The following is a 13880-nucleotide window of genomic DNA, read 5'->3' as shown; positions in this document are numbered from 1 at the left end:
TGCACCTATCTAAATGCAATCTATCTCAATGCATGAAACTATTCTACCTAATACTATCTAATCAGCTATATGTATTTGCTTAGTCAAAATAATCATACGGGGTAAGGACAGTAACAACTAATTCAAATCCAACAATTGATTCGAGTTACTGAAAAGAATTTACAACTTGCAAGATAGGAGATAATCATAGGTGGAAACGTAAAATTTAGCAATCGAACCCCTCACTGGATGTGTATACTCTCTAATCGCTCAAGTGTATAGGGTTGATTCACTCAATTATCCTCTAATCATGCTTTCTAACATTTGTTCTTCATCTAACAATCAATAATTATTCAATATATTTATACAAATACCATGAGGTCTTTTCCAAGGTTGTAATGGGGCTGGGGTTAAGGTAAGGAAGATAGAAGAACGGGATATCAACATTTATTCAATGCAACTATCTAAATACAATCTATCTCAATGCATGCAACTATTCTACGTAATACTATCTAATAAGCTATATGTATTTGCTTAGTCAAAATAATCATACGGGCTAAAGACAATAACAACTAATTCAAATCCAATAATTGATTCGAGTTATTGAAAAGAATTTACAACTTGCAAGATAGGAGATAATCATAGGTGGAAACATAGAATCGAGCAATCGAACCCCTCACTAGATGTGTATTCTCGCTCAAGTGTATAGGGTTGATTCACTCAATTCTCCTATAATCATGCTTTTTGGTGTGCGTAATTGTGATAATCAACAATGGCGCCAAAGACTTGGTGCTCTCAAACATGAATCACACTTTGTCACAACTCCACACAACTAACCAGCAAGTGCACTCGGTCGTCCAAGTAATACCTTACGTGAGTAAGGGTCGATCCCACGGAAATTGTCGGCTTGAAGCAAGCTATGGTCACTTTGTAAATCTCAGTCAGGCGGATTCAAATGGTTATAATAGTTTCCGAATATAAAAATAAATAAAGCATAAAATAAAGATAGAGATACTTATGTAATTCATTGGTGGCAATTTCAAATAAGTGCATGAAGATACTGTGTTCCTTCTGAATCTCTGCTCTCCTACTGCTGTTATCCAATCATTCTTACTCCTTTCCATGGCAAGCTGTATGTTGGGTTTCACTGTTGTCAATGGCTACCTCCCGTCCTCTCAGTAAAAATGGTCCAAATGCTCTGTCACAGCATGGCTAATCATCTGTCGGTTCTCGATCATGTCGGAATAGAATCCAGTGATTCTTTTGTGTCTGTCACTACGCCCAACACTCGCGAGTTTGAAAGCTCGTCACAGTCATTCAATCCTTGAATCCTACTTGGAATACCACAGACAAGGTTTAGACTTTCCAGATTCTCAAGAATGCTGCCAATGGATTCTAGCTTATACCATGAAGATTCTGGTTAAGGAATCCAAGAGATATTCACTCTAGCTTTCGCTTGTAGAACGGAAGTGGTTGTCAGGCACGCGTTCATGAGGATGGATGATGATGAGTGTCACGGATCATCACATCCATCAGGTTGAAGTACGAGTAATATCTTAGAATAAAAATAAGCTTCAATTGAAAAGAAGAACAATAGTAATTGTATTAATTCTCGAGGTACAACAGAGCTCCACACCTTAATCTATGGTGTGTAGAAACTCCACCGTTGAAAATACATAAGTGAAAAAGGTGTTCATTGGTTTCGGCCCCAGAGATGGAACCGGGATAACCAAGACGTAAATACAATAAGAAAAAGTTCTATTTATACTAAACTAGCTACTAGGGTTTACAGAAATAAGTCTAAGTGCAAAAATCCACTTCTGGGGCCCCCTTTGGTGTGTGCTTGGGCTGAGCTTGAGCTTTACATGTGCAGAGGCTTCTGTTGGGGTTAAACGCCAAGTTGTAATGTGTTTTTGGCATTTAACTCTGGTTTGTGACGTGTTTCTGGCGTTTTACTCCAGAATGCAGCATGGAGCTGGCATTGAACGCCAGTTTGCGTCGTCTAATCTCGAATAAAGTATGGACTATTATATATTGCTAGAAAGCGCTGGATGTCTACTTTCCAGCAATGTTAAAAGCACGCTATTTAGAGTTCTGTAGCTTCAGAAAATCTATCTCGAGTGTAGGGAGGTCAGATTCCAATAGCATCAGTAGTCCTTTGTCAGCCTCCTATCAGATTTTTGCTCAGGTCCCTCAATTTCAGCCAGAAAATACCTGAAATCACAGAAAAATACACAAACTCATAGTAAAGTCCAGAAATGTGAATTTTTCATAAAAACTATTAAAAACATCCCTAAAAGTAGCTAGATCCTACTAAAAACTACCTAAAAACAATGCCAAAAAGCGTATAAATTATCCGCTCATCACAACACCAAACTTAAATTGTTGCTTATCCCCAAGCAACTGAAAATCAAATAGGATAAAAGAAGAGAATATACTATAAATCTCAAAATATCAATGAATATTAGTTCTAATTAGATGAGCGGGACTTGTAGCTTTTTACTTCTGAACAGTTTTGGCATTTCACTTTATCCTTTGAAGTTTAGAATGACTGGCATCCATAGGAACTCAGAGTTCAGATAGTGTTAATTGATTCTCCTAGTTAAGTATGTTGATTCTTGAACACAACTACTTTTATGAGTCTTGGCCGTGGCCCTAAGCACTTTGTTTTCCAATATTACCACCGGATACATAAATGCCACAAACACAAAACTGGGTGAATCTTTTCAGATTGTGACTCAACTTTGCTAAAGTCCCCAGTTAGAGGTGTCCAGAGCTCTTAAGCACACTCTTTTTGCTTTGGATCACGACTTTAACCACTCAGTCTCAAGCTTTTCACATGGACCTGCATGCCACAAGCACATGATTAGGGACAGCTTGATTTAGCCGCTTAGGCCTGGATTTTATTTCCTTGAGCCCTCATATCCATTGATGCTCAAAGCCTTGGATCCTTTTTACCCTTGACTTTTGGTTTTAAGGGCTATTGGCGTTTTGCTCTTGCCTTTATTTTTCTTTTTTTTTCGCAAGCTTTTCTTTATTCAATGCTTTTTCTTGCTTCAAGAATCAAATTTTTATGATTTTTCAGATCATCAATAACATTTCTCTTTGTTCATCATTCTTTCAAGAGCCAACAATTTTAATATTCATAAACAACAAGATCAAAAATATGCATTGTTCAAGCATTCATTCAGAAAACAAAAAGTATTGCCACCACATCAATATAATTAAACTAATTTCAAGGATGAATTCGAAACTCATGTACTTATTGTTCTTTTGTTATTAGAAATATTTTTCATTTAGGAGAGGCGAAGGATTCATGGAATTATTCATAGCCTTAAGACATAGTTACTAAATACTAATGATCATGTAGTAAAGACTCAAAACATAGACAAACATATAGCATAAAATCGAAAAATAGAGTAATAAGAACAAGGAAGTTAACGAGAGAGTCCACCTTGGTGATGGTGTCACCTTCTTCTTGAAGGACCAATGATGTCCTTGAGCTCCTATATGTCTCTTCCTTGCCTCTGTTGCTTGATCCCTAGTGATTTTGGTGCTCCTATCCTTAGTTGCTCCCAATAGTTGTGTGGAGGAAAATGTATCCATTGAGGTATATCAGGGATTTCTTGATGAGGGAATTCCTCATGCTCTTGTTGGGGTCCATGAGTGGGTTCTCTTGATGTGCAGTCAAATGCTCTACTACTGAGCTATGGACATGACTCGGAGTTGGAAGCTTTTGTCTTCCCTTTCCTCTTTCTAGAGGTTTTTCCAGCCTTGGGTGCCATCAATGGTGATGGAAAAACAAAAAAGGTATGTTTTTACCACACCAAACTTAGAATGTTGCTCGCCTTCGAGCAAAAGAAGAAAAAATAGAAGAAGAAGAAGAAAATATGAAAGAGAGGGAGAGAGGTGTGTGTTTCAACCAAAGGGGAGAATAGGGAGTAGTGTTGTGTGAAAATGAAGAAGGATGGAGAGGTTTATATAGTGGAGGGAGAGGGGTTTAGGTTCGGTCATTTAGGGTGGGTTTGGGTGGGAAGGAGATTTTGAATTTGAAGGTAGGTGGGATTTTTTGGGAAGAGTGGATGGATGTGAGTGGTGAAGGGATAATTGGGAAGAGAGATTGAGGTGATTGGTGAATGATATTTGGGGAAGAGTGTTTTGGATTGTGTGAAGAAGAGAGAAGGTGAGTTGAGGTAGGTGGGGATTCTGTGGGGTCCACAGATCCTGAGGTGATCCTGTGGGGTCCACAAATCCTGAGGTGTCAAGGATTTATCATCCCTGTACTAATTAGGCGTGTAAAATGCCCTCTGTATGCAATCCTGGCGTTTAATGCCAAATTGATGCTTGTTTCTGGCATTAAACGCCCAAATGTAGCATGTTTCTGGCGTTTAACGCCAGGCTGATGCTTGTTTCTGGCGTTAAATGCCAACGTTCCTCAGGGTGTAATCCTGGTGTTTAAATGCCAGATTGCTGCTTGTTTCTGGTATTCAACGCCAGATTAATGCTCTGTTCTAGAGTTAAACGCCAGCCAGATGCTGCTTACTGGCGTTTAAATGCCAGTAGGCTCTTCCTCCAGGGTGTGCTATTTCTTCTGCTATTTTTGATTCTGTTTTTAATTTTATCAATTATTTTGTGACTCCACATGATCATGAACCTAATAAAACATAAAAGAACAATAGAAATATAGATAAATAAAAATTGGGTTGCCTCCCAATAAGTGCTTCTTTAATGTCAATAGCTTGACAGTGAGCTCTCAGGGAGCTTCACAGATGTTCAGAGCATGATTGCGGCCTCCCAACACCAAACTTAGAGTTTGATTGTGGGGGCTTTGTTTGACTCTGTATTGAGAGAAGCTTATCGTGCCTCTTTTCCATGTTTACAGAAGGATAACCTTGAGCCTTAAACACAAGGTAGTCCCTATTCAATTGAAGGACTAGTTCTCTTCTGTCAACATCAATCACAGCTCCTACTGTGGCTAGGAAGGGTCTTCCAAGGATGATGCATTCATCCTTATCCTTCCTAGTGTCTAAGATTATGAAATCAGCAGGGATGTAAAGGCCTTTAACTTTCACTAACACGTCCTCTACCAATCCATAAGCTTGTCTTATTGACTTGTCTACCATCTCTAATAAGAATGTGGCAGCTTACACCTCAAAGATCCTTAGTTTCTCCATTACAGAGTGTGGCAGAAGATTTATACCTGACCCCAGGTCACACAGAGCCTTCTCAAAGGTCATGGTGCCTATGGTATTGGGTATTAAGAATTTACCAGGATCTTGTTTCTTCTGAGGTAAGGTTTGCTGAACCCATGTATTTAGTTCACTAATGAGCAAGGGAGATTCATCTTTCCAAGTCTCATTACCAAACAACTTGGCATTCAGCTTCATGATGGCTCCTAGATATTGAGCAACTTGCTCTTCAGTTACATCTTCATCCTCTTCAGAGGAAGAATAGTTCTCAGAGTTCATGAATGGCAGAAGGAGATTTAATGGAATCTCTATGGTCTCTATATGAGCCTCAGATTCCTTTAGGTCCTCAATAGGGAACTCCTTTCTGTCTGAGAGATGTTCCATGAAGTCTTCCTCATTGGGATTCACGTTCTCCCCTTCCTCTTTGTATTCGGCCATTTTGATTATATCAATGGCCTTGCACTCTCTTTTTGGATTCTCTTCTGTATTGCTTGGGAGAGTACTAGGAGGAGTTTCAGTGATTTTTTTACTCAGTTGACCCATTTGTGCCTCCAAGTTTCTAATGGAGGACCTTGTTTCATTCACGAAACTTAAAGTGGCCTTCGATATATCAGAGACTATGTTTGTAAAGCTAGAGGAGCTCTGCTCAGAATTCTCTGTCTGTTGCTGAGAAGATGATGCAAAAGGCTTGCTATTCCTAAGCCTATTTCTCCTACCATTATTAAAGCCTTGTTGGGGCTTTTGTTGATCCTTCCATGAGAAATTTGGATGATTTCTCCATGAGGGATTATAGGTGTATTCATAGGGTTCACCTATGTAATTCACCTCTACCATTGCAGGGTTTTCAGGATCATAAGCTTCTTATTCAGAAGATTCCTCTTTAGTACTGTTGGATGCATTTTGCAATCTATTCAGACTCTGAGAGATCATGTTGACTTGCTGAGTCAACACTTTGTTCTGAGCCAATATGGCATTCAGAGCATCAATTTCAAGAACTCGCTTCCTCGGAGGCGTCCTATTACTCACAGGATTCCTCTCAGAAGTGTACATGAATTGGTTATTTGCAACCATGTCAATAAGTTCTTGAGCTTCTGCAGGCGTTTTCTTTAGGTGAATGGATCCACCTGAAGAATGGTCCAGTGACATCTTAGAGAATTCAGATAGACCATAATAGAATATATCCAGAATAGTCCATTCTGAAAGCATGTCAGAAGGACACCTTTTGGTTAGCTGCTTGTATCTTTCCCAAGCTTCATAGAGGGATTCACCATCTTTTTGTTTAAATGTCTGAACATCCAATCTAAGCTTGCTCAGCTTTTGAGGAGGAAAGAATTTAGCCAAGAAGGCCGTGACCAGCTTATCCCATGAGTCCAGGCTATCTTTAGGTTGTGAATCCAACCATGTTCTAGCTCTGTCTCTTACAGCAAAAGGGAAAAGCATGAGTCTGTAGACTTCAGGATCTGCTCCATTCATCTTTACAATCTCACAGATCTGTAAGAACTCAGTTAAAAAATGATAGGGATCTTCTGATGGAAGTCCATAAAACTTGCAGTTTTATTGCATTAGAGCAACTAGTTGAGGTTTCAGCTCAAAATTGTTTGTTCCAATGGTGGGAATTGAGATGCTTCTTCCATCAAACTTGGAAATAGGTGTAGTATAATCACCAAGCATCCTCCTTGTGCCTCCACCATTGTTATTGGGTTCGGCCATGTCTCTCTCTTTTTCGAGATTCTCTGTAAGGTTTTCTCTGGATTGTTGTGCTTTAGCTTCTCTAAGCTTCTTCTTCAGAGTCCTTTCAGGTTTAGGATCTGCTTCAACAAGAATGTCCTTGTCCTTGCTCCTGCTCATATGAAAAAGAAGAAAACAGAAAGGAAGAGGAATCTTCTATGTCATAGTATAAAGATTCCTTTATGTGAGTAGAAGAAGAAAAGAATAGAAGAATGAGAAGAGGAAAATTCGAACATTGAGAGAAAGAGGGGGTTCGAATTTTAAGATGAAGAGAAGTGTTAGTAAATAAATAAATGAATAGAAAAAGATGAGAGGAGGAGAATTTCGAAAATTATTTTTTTTGAAAAAAAGGTTAGTGATTTTCGAAAATTAAGAGAAGAAGTAAAATTAAAATTAAAATTTAAAACAATTAGTTAATTAAAAAGAATTTTTGAAAAGGAGGGAGGTGATTTTTGAAAATTAGAGAGAGAAAAGTAGTTAAGTGGTTTTGAAAAAGATAAGAAGCAAACAAAAAGTCAATTAGTTAGTTGAAAAAGATTTGAAAATTAATTTTGAAAAGATAAGAAGTTAGAAAAGATTTTGAAATTAAATTTTTGAAAAAGATATGATTGAAAAGATATGATTGAAGTTTATTTTGAAAAAGATTTGATTTTTAAAATTAAAATTGATTACTTGACTAACAAGAAACTAAAAGATATGATTCTAGAATTTAAAGATTGAACCTTTCTTAACAAGAAAGTAACAAACTTCAAATTTTTGAATCAATCACATTAATTGTTAGTAAAGTTTTTGAAAATTATGAAATAAAGATAAGAAAAAGATTTTGAAAAATATTTTTAAATTTTCGAAAATCATAAAAGAAAAATGAAAAAGATTTGATTTTTGAAAAAGTTTTGAAAAAATAGGATTTTAAAAATTGAAAATTTGACTTGACTTATAAGAAATAGCTAAGTTTTAAAAAATTTTTGACTAAGTCAACTCAAATTTTCAAAATTTATGAGAGAAAAAAAGAAAAGATTTTTTTTTATTTTTAAATTTTAATGATGAGAGAGAAAAAACAAAAGATGTCATATTTGTGTTTTTCTCCTTTTTTTTTCAGTAAACAGCAAGATTGACACAAGACATGAAAAATTAAGATCAAAACACATAATGCATGCAAGAACACTTTGAATGTCAAGATGAACACCAAGAACACTTTGAAGATCAAGATGAACTTCAAGACTTATTTTTGAAAAATTTTCAAGAAAGGAAAAAAATGCAAGACACCAAACTTAGAAATTTTTAATGCTTAGACACTATGAATGCACAAATGCATAATGAAAAACAACAAAAGACACAAACTAAGAAAATATGAAGATCAAACAAGAAGACTTATCAAGAACAACTTGAAGATCATGAAGAACACCATGTATGAATTTTTTGAAAAAATGCATAAATTTTAAAAACATGCAATTGACACCAAACTTAAAAATTGACACTAGACTCAAACAAGAAACACAAAATATTTTTTTATTTTTATGATTTTATAATTTTTTTGTAATTTTTTTTCGAAAATTAATTTTGGAAAAACGAAAAAGAAGAAAAAATTTTGAAAGATTTTTGAAAACTTTTTGAAAATAAAATTACCTAATCTGAGTAACAAGATGAACCGTCAGTTGTCCAAACTCGAACAATCCCCGGCAACGGCGCCAAAAACTTGGTGCTCGTAATTGTGATCATCAACAATGGCGCCAAAGACTTGGTGCTCTCAAACATGAATCACACTTTGTCACAACTCCGCACAACTAACCAGCAGGTACACTGGGTCGTCCAAGTAATACCTTACGTGAGTAAGGATCGATCCCACGGAGATTGTCGGCTTGAAGCAAGCTATGGTCACCTTGTAAATCTCAGTCAGGAGGATTCAAATGGTTATAATGGTTTTCGAATATAAAAATAAATAAAGCATAAATTAAAAATAGAGATACTTATGTAATTCATTGGTGAGAATTTCAAATAAGTTCATGAAGATACTGTGTTCCTTCTGAAACTCTTCTTTCCTACTGCTGTCATCCAATCATTCTTACTCCTTTCCATGGCAAGCTGTATGTTGGGTTTCACCATTGTCAATGGCTACCTCCCGTCCTCTCAGTGAAAATGGTCCAAATGCTCTGTCACAGCCCGGCTAATCATCTGTCGGTTCTCGATCATGTCGGAATAGAATCCAGTGATTCTTTTGCGTCTGTCACTACGCCCAACACTCGCGAGTTTAAAGCTCGTCACAGTCATTCAATCCCTGAATCCTACTCGAAATACCACAGATAAGGTTTAGACTTTCCGGATTCTCAAGAATTCTGCCAATGGATTCTAGCTTATACCATGAAGATTCTGGTTAAGGAATCCAAGAGATATTCACTCTAGCTTTCGCTTGTAGAACGGAAGTGGTTGTTAGGCATGCGTTCATGAGGACGGATGATGATGAGTGTCATGGATCATCACATCCATCACGTTGAAGTACGAGTGATATCTTAGAATAAAAATAAGCTTGAATTGAATAGAAGAACAATAGTAATTGCATTAATTCTCGAGGTAAAGCAGAGCTCCACACCTTAATCTATGGTGTGTAGAAACTCCACCATTGAAAATACATAAGTGAAAAAGGTGTTCATTGGTTCCGGCCCCAGAGAGGGAACTGGGATAACCAAGATGTAAATACAATAGTAAAAAGTTCAATTTGTACTAAACTAGCTACTACGGTTTACAGAAATAAGTCTATGTGCAAAAATCCACTTTTGGGGCCCACTTTAGTGTGTGCTTGGGCTGAGCTTAAGCTTTACATGTGCAGAGGCTTCTGTTGGAGTTAAACGCCAAGTTGTAACGTGTTTTGTTGGTTTGTGACGTGTTTCTGGCATTTTACTCCAGAATGCAGCATGGAGCTGGCGTTGAACGCCAGTTTTCATCGTCTAATCTCGAATAAAGTATAGACTATTATATATTTCTAGAAAGCCCTGGATGTCTAATTTCCAAAGCCGTTGAGAGAGCGCTATTTGGAGTTCTGTAGCTCCAGAAAATGCATCTCGAGTGTAGGGAGGTCAGATTCCAACAGCATCAGCAATCCTTTGTCAGCCTCCTATCAGATTTTTGCTCATGTCCCTCAATTTCAGCCAGAAAATACCTGAAATCACAGAAAAACACACAAACTCATAGTAAAGTCCAGAAATTTGAATTTTTCATAAAAACTAATAAAAACATCCCTAAAAGTAGCTAGATCCTACTAAAAACTACCTAAAAACAATGCCGAAAAGCGTATAAATTATCCGCTCATCACTTTCTAAGATTTGTTCTTCATCTAACAATAAAAAATTATTCAATATATTTATACAAATATCATGAGGTCTTTTCTAAGGTTGTAATAGGATTGGGGTTAAGGTAAGGATGTATATGGCTAAGTAAACTAGAATTTGAATCTTTGATCAACTTAAGCTCTCACTAAACACATATGGCAACCTATACAATTCTAAAGCAAACCCAATTACCCATCATTTCACTTTTCACACACTCATGCATTCTTTTCAATTTAAATTCCATATGCATTATTATGATTACTTTTCATTTGGACCTTTGTCCCCTTTTTATTACTTTCTCTTTCTTTTTTTCTCTGCTCGTTATTTTTTGCTGCTTAACTTGTGTGTTTTAACCTTTGCTTCGTTGATTATTGAATTGTTAATTGTTTTTCAGGATGTCATCAAGCAGAGGAAAGAAATCAGCCACCAGGACCAAGCAGCCTATACCATAAAGTGTGGTGGTATTATCCCACCTGGACATGGAACTTCTGGCAATGGATCCAAAAAAATATGCGAACAAGTATTGTGAAATCCAAGGTCAAACATTCAAGCAAAAAAAGAAACCCCATGTCGAGCGGACAGTACAGCTGGACAAGCTCCCATCTGACCTCCGTAGGATGGTGAATGAGCATATTGAAATTCGGGGATGGTGTTTCCTTGAGCATCAACTGGTGGATGTGAATGAGAGTTGGGTCATAGAATTCTATGCCAACTTCTACTCAGTGACCTTGAAATCTGTGTTGCTACGGGGAAAATAAATCCCTCTTACAAAAGCTAGCATAGCAGAGATGCTGCAAATCCCTCCAAAACTAAAGCAGAGGTGTGCTTATGACAAAGCACTTCATGACTGGGCCATAAATAGATTAGATTGGGATAAAATCCTTGAGAAGATTGCCATCTCAGGCAGCGAATGGGTCTTTAGCATTGATTATAAGAAGGAACCCATCGACATCCTTGTCAAGTAGCTTACCCGTGAGGCTCGAATTTGGCAACAAATTCTAGGAAACTATGCCACTCTGAGCTCTCACAAGACCACTATTACTGCTAATTTGGCTATCTTGGTGTGGGCTGTCTTGGAGGACGAACTTGTCACCCTGCCTAAGATCGTCAGGCAGTCAATGTGGAAGGTTCTAGTCGCTCCTTGGCAAAAGTCGGCCATCCTATTTCTTGTCACTGAGATGGCCACAAAGGGCAGACTTCAGTGGGAGGACGATGACTATGCCCTAGATATTCTCGGTAAGGATAAATTCATTCCTTACCGAAATTGGCTTAAGAAAAATAGCAAAGGATTCGAAAGTGCAGGGGTGGTACTTCAGCAGTAGCAGACCAGCCATCCGCATAAGTACCATTAGTATCATAGCCCTTATTATCCTGAGATATCGGAGTCCAGATCTTGGAGCAGCTCAAGTGGATGGAAAGGCGCATCAACTGGCGCTATGAAAACATCAAGCTGCAGATCTGAGATTGGGACCCAGCACAAGAGGAGCTTGACACCCCAGAGGAGCATTCAAAGGATAAGGATGAGGCTAGGGCCGATGACATCGAGGTATCCCCATCATCCCAGCATGACACAGACCATCTAGCTTCCCTATCTCAGTGAGCCTATCTCTGAGCACTGAGAATGGTGCAAAATCTAAAGTGTGGGGAGGTCGTCCGACTGTTGGCGACACATTTTTGGGTGATAAATTTCCATTCCAAGCACTCTAGTTTGAATTTCTATTATGCTTTGTAAATATTTTGTTAGTATTTTGACAGTTTGGATACATTTTTGGGTGATAATTACCCTATTACACATCACTAGAGTTCAAAAACAACATTCCAAACATTCTCAGCCATTCAAAACAAGTAACTAACTAACCCTATCTTAACAACCTAAAATTCAACTAACCAGAAATCAAACTAAGAATGCTAACTAAACAAAGTAAAGAACTTGAATTAAATAAAATTAACAAAAACTTATGAAGGAAATAGAGGAACCTGAGACAGAGCAGAAGGGGTGAATGGAAAATGGGCGATAAATAGGCATGGATGGTGAAATAAAGGCTGGTGGCCAATAATGGTGGTGCTGGCAACTTGAATTACAGTGGTGGAAGTCGGTGGTGATGACGTCACCGAGAAGAGGACTCGGAGAGGGTAGAGAAGAGAAAAGAGAGAAGGGTAGAGAAAGAAGAAGAAGAAGAAGAAGAAGAAGAAGAAGAAGAAGAAGAAGAAGAAGAAGAAGAAGAAGAAGAAGAAGAAGGGGCACCGGTGGTGGTGACCGATGGTGGTGGTGGTGAATGATGCCAGGGCATCCTGGCTAGTTTTACTAGCCATTTTTTGTATGCTTTAGGTTGGTTTCATGCATTTTCTTAGGCAATAAGCAAGTATTTGGATGAGAATTATATGCATGCCTTGATTCAATCAAACATTGTTAAATATGTGCATTTTCATGAGATTTATGCAAGAATTGTTTGATGTTATGAATGATGCAAAAATCTTGTGATTTAGCAAGACTTTGATGCATGTGTTTGGTTGATGATAGGTGAAGCAAAGAGCCTTGAAGCAAGAAGGAAGTCACCAAGGGCGTTGCCAACTCTAGAAGGGCGTTGCCAACGCCAATGTGTGAAGCAATGAAGTGAGGAAGCCCTGGATGATAAGAGGCAGAGTGCACGTTGCCAACTTGGGGAAGGAAGGCGTGTTTGCCTCTAACGCCAGCAAGCTTGGCAGCCTTGGAAGGCATAGCACGTTGCCAACTTAGCTTTCCATTGGCGTGTTCATTGGCAACGCAGCAAACTTGGAACTATTCCAAAGCCTCGAGCACGTTGCCAGCCTAGAGATGAGGGGCGTGTTTGAGGACAACGCAGGCAAACAACGCTGAATAGAAGACTTGGCCCAGGAAAGGGAGATGCACGTTGCCAACGCCAAGTTCTGAAGGCGTGTTCCTTGGCAACGCATCATACAAGCAAGCTAGGCAACCTTGGGAATGAAGAGCACGTTGCTAACTTGGGAATGCATTGGCGTGCTCATCAACAACGCAGCAATGCTTGGAGCTAGGAAGCATAAGTTAGCACGTTGGCAACTTGAAAGAACAAAGGAGTGTTTGCCAAAAACGCTGGTGAGCTGGACAGCCTGACCTTACCTCCTTCAATGGAGTATATCTTGAGCTACAAAACTCCAAATGAGGTGATTCCAACGGCATTTGAAAGTAGACATCCAGAGCTTTCCAACCATATATCATAGTATGGGATTGGCATTCATTTGAAGCTTCAAAAGCTGGCTTCATTTAGAGCTTCAGAATCTGAGCACGTTGGCAACGCTGGAAACAAGGGCGTTTTCACCAAAAACGTGTGCGATTTTGGCAGCCTAACCCTGTCTTCTTCAATGGAGCATAACTTGAGTTATAGAGATCCAAATTGAGTGCTTCTAGTTGCGTTGGAAAGCTGACATTCGGAGCTTTCCAACCATATATAATAGTCTATAGTGGAGCATGAAATGGAAGCTCGAATCAGAGTCATCTTTAGGCCCCAAAAACAAGGAAATGAGGTTGAAATTCAAGGCAGCATGGATGAGCCAAGAGAGGAGAGTCGAACACGTTGCCAGGGCCAAAATGAACTGGCGTGTTCCTTGGCAACTCCAGCAACAACGCCCAGGCCAAGAAATTTGGGCTAGGGGCGTTGTTGAG

The 13880-nt window shown here is 38.6% G+C and overlaps 1 non-coding gene across 1 annotated transcript; it reads left to right on the top strand.

The window, feature by feature from the left end:
- The first annotated feature begins 6368 nt into the window (after positions 1-6368).
- On the top strand, positions 6369-6476 carry LOC130983566 (small nucleolar RNA R71). Its single transcript, XR_009087550.1, has one exon. It is a non-coding gene; the product is annotated as a small nucleolar RNA R71 (small nucleolar RNA).
- Positions 6477-13880: the final 7404 nt, after the last annotated feature.

The sequence above is a fragment of the Arachis stenosperma genome, chromosome 5 (genome assembly GCF_014773155.1).
Source record: "Arachis stenosperma cultivar V10309 chromosome 5, arast.V10309.gnm1.PFL2, whole genome shotgun sequence".
Classification (NCBI taxonomy): domain Eukaryota; kingdom Viridiplantae; phylum Streptophyta; class Magnoliopsida; order Fabales; family Fabaceae; genus Arachis; species Arachis stenosperma.
Note: the sequence above shows the minus strand (reverse complement) of the source record. Positions and strands in the feature narration are given on the sequence as shown.